Source organism: Tupaia chinensis, unplaced genomic scaffold, assembly GCF_000334495.1.
Source record: "Tupaia chinensis unplaced genomic scaffold, TupChi_1.0 Scaffold000182_1, whole genome shotgun sequence".
NCBI classification, from domain to species: Eukaryota; Metazoa; Chordata; class Mammalia; order Scandentia; family Tupaiidae; genus Tupaia; species Tupaia belangeri.
The window spans coordinates 7,935,079-7,938,409 of NW_006159657.1; the positions used below are offsets into that span (position 1 = coordinate 7,935,079).

The following is a 3,331-nucleotide window of genomic DNA, read 5'->3' on the forward strand; positions in this document are numbered from 1 at the left end:
GCCCCATTAGCCCATGATTTATTTTCATAAATAAAACTTTTTTTTTTTTTTTTTTGGAGAGATTTTCACTGTAGGGCACATGCGCTCGCCAGACAGACAGAGAGAGACATAGAGACAGAAAGCGAGAAATCACCCCCCAGGGGGGATGGTCACGCCACAATCCCTTCTCCTCCATTCTCCTCTCGGGATCTTGGGCACGCACGCACACGTGCCCGGCGTGAGTTTTAAGCCACCGGGTCCAGGACACGAACCGCGGTCGACTACGTGGGAGTCCAGCGACATAACTATTACGCTAACTGCTGGTTCCCCATAAATAAAGCTTTATTGGAACACAGTCAGACCCACTCATTGACATGGTGTCAATGGCTGTTTCGGCCAATGGTAAAGTTGAGAAGTTCTTGCAGAGATAACACAGCCCACAGAGCCAAAGATATTTACTATCTGGCCCTTTCTCGCTTTCTCTATAATAACATATATGAATATACATGCACATTATAATACAAATAATATTACATGTATTGCCATTATGTGTGTGGGTGTGTGTGTAAGAGAAGGGAAAAGATAAAAATGATGGAGAGGGCATGAATGACTCACAGACATATAAAAAGATGCTCAGCCTCATTAACAATGGAAGAAATGCTAATTTAAAGCAAAAAGAGGCTCCACTTCATACCCACCATATTGGGACACATGTGAAGATGAGATAATACCCCAGCGATAAGGTCGGAGCATAATAGACCCTCATCTAATGCTAGCGGGAAAATAAACTGGAAAGGTAAGTTTGAAAAACTGTTTAGCATTTCCTAATGAAGTTGAACAGACACCTCTACCACTTAGAAATCCCACCCCTCGGTATAGGCCCTAGAGACATGCACAGAAATACTCAAATCACAATTATTCATAATGGCATGAAATCAGAAACAATCCAGTATTGGGAAGGCCGAGCAATTTCTGGTCTGTTCGTGCTATGGAATACTATGCAGCAGGGAACATCGGTAAAGTATAGTGTGAGGGCCAGATAGTGGCACAGCGTGGAAGACATTCTACAAGGCAGTCCCACATGGGAAGGTTCCCAGTTCAAGTCTAGAGAGTTCCTTGGGTCCCTGGGCATGCTTGCCCACGGTCAGTGGTTGGCTGAGCTGAGGGTGGACCTCAGTGTCAAGATCCACTCCCCCCATCTTTGTCACTTAAGGAACAGGTAAATCAATAAACTGTTTTTGTTTTGAGTTTGTTTGGTTTGGTTTGGTTTTTGCCAGGAGGCATGTGTGCTCTCAGAGGGAGACAGAGAGACAGAGAAAGTGAGAAAACATCCCCCTCATGGGTATAGCCACGCTAAAATCCCTGCTCTCCTAGTTCTCTCTCCTTTTGGGCTTTTGGGCATGTACCCACCAGTGCCCACCTTGTTTTTCAAGCTGCCAGATCCAGGCCTTGAACCATGCTGTCAGCCATGTGGAATCCAGCCATCTTAACCCCAGGCCACAGGCTAGCCTGATAAAAAAGATAAAAATATAAAGCACAGTCTCATGTATTGGTGTGGATGAGTGTCTAAACCATAGTGTTCAGGGGTTGTTATCACAGAATTAATCGTAATTAGAATGCATTTATTTAAGGTTCAAGAACAGACAGACCAGCAATACCATATATCAGGATGCGTGTGTCAGTAGAAAGCTGTAAGGAAGTGAAGGGAATTATTAACACGGGCTCAAGATAGGGGCCCCTCTGGGCATGGAGGGCACGAAGAGGGATATCGGACTTGATGTGCCTGCCTTCTTTTTTTTTTCCATCCAAAGGGTTTACATTCATGCTTCTATTTCTCCCTTCTCGCCTTCTTTTATCACAAGAAATAACTTTCTCCTCACTCAAATCTTACCTCCAGGAGTAGCCACAGCTAGTAGTTTAATGTACATCTTCCAGAGGTTTCTTTTCTTCTCTTCTCTCTATCTCTCTGTCTCTCTCTCTGCCTCTCTCTCTGCCTCTCCCCGTCTCCCTCCGTTTTCTGTTTTCGTAAATACCTTTGCACCCTGTATGTTCCAGGTCACACGGGGTTCTGACCCTCTGGTCGACCCTGTGGCTACTAGGGCTACAGCTCATCATGTTACCCGTGGTGCCACGGACGCTGGGCCTTCCATATGTCTTTTTCTAACCACTAGAGAGCACATGTGCTTGCCAGAGAGAGAGAGAAAGAGAGAGAAAGCACCTCCCTGTGGGCGCGGTCACACCAAGTTTTCCTCCATTTCTTCACTCCGGCAGGATTTGAGGCACACATGCACAGTTGTTCAAGCTTCTGGGACCGTGGATTAGAACCATAGCTGGCCAGGCAGGATCTGGTTCCCTCTCCCTATGCTATGGAGCCATTCCTAGGAAAAAAAAAAAAAAAAAAAAACCAGATTTTTTTCAATACTTTTAAAGCATAAACATAATTCATATCACAAATAGAAATGTTATTTTCTTTAAATAGAATAAAATGTTTAGAAGTAGAAGAGAGGGCCCATGGCATGGTGGTTAAAGTTGCTGGATCCCACACGGCCATCCTTGCAGGTCCAGACCTAGATCCAGCAGCTTGAAAATCACACTGGGCGTGTGTGCGTGTGTGCCCAAAATCCCAACAGGGAGGCAAAATGGAGAAGAGATTGGCATGATCAGTCCCCATGGGAGGTGCTTTCTCTCTTTTTCTCTCTGTTTCTTTCTGGCAAGCGCACATGCCCTCTGGCAAAATTAAAAAAATATATATAATATTGTATTTTGTATCGAGACTTACTTTTTTCCCACTCTAAGTTAGCGTATAGAAAGCTACCTGCTCCATAGTGTCCCCCTGGTTGGGAAACCACCCTGCTTCTGTTCCCTCAGGGTGAACCCAAGCTTCCATTGTTGATGATGTCGTTAAGACAATGCTGCAAGGAAGTTTCTTGAACATAAAATTGCACCTACCCATCCAGTATGTCTATAGATGGGCTCCTTGAAATAGGCTCTCTGGGTCTCAGCATTTGAAATTGTGTGTCTCCATTTAACAGATCACAAACAGACGATGGACACAAATTATAGCCCCTTTAGCCAAAAGGAGTTCTGGGCAGGGGACAGCAGGTGCCATGGTGGTTAGGACAGAAGACTCCCACATGGCTGACCATGGTTCAAGTCCTGGACCTGGTCACTTGCTTTCTCACGCTCGCTCGCTCGCTCTCTCTCGCTCTCGCTCTCACTCTCTCTCTGGTGATAACATGTGCCCTGTAGCAAATTTTAAAAACAATGATGATGATGATAAATAAAGTTAAATAAATATTTTATTTCTTTTTTTTTTTTGGAGAGGTTTTTGCTATAGGGCGTGTGCACTCGC

At 44.8% G+C, this 3,331-nt stretch overlaps 1 protein-coding gene across 1 annotated transcript in view; it reads left to right on the plus strand.

Moving 5' to 3' along the window:
• The window catches only part of XYLT1 (xylosyltransferase 1), a gene marked incomplete at its 5' end in the record, with an annotated part of 347,438 nt that overhangs the window by 334,554 nt on the left and 9,553 nt on the right, over nt 1-3,331 (plus strand). The gene's annotated exons all lie outside the window — the stretch shown is intronic.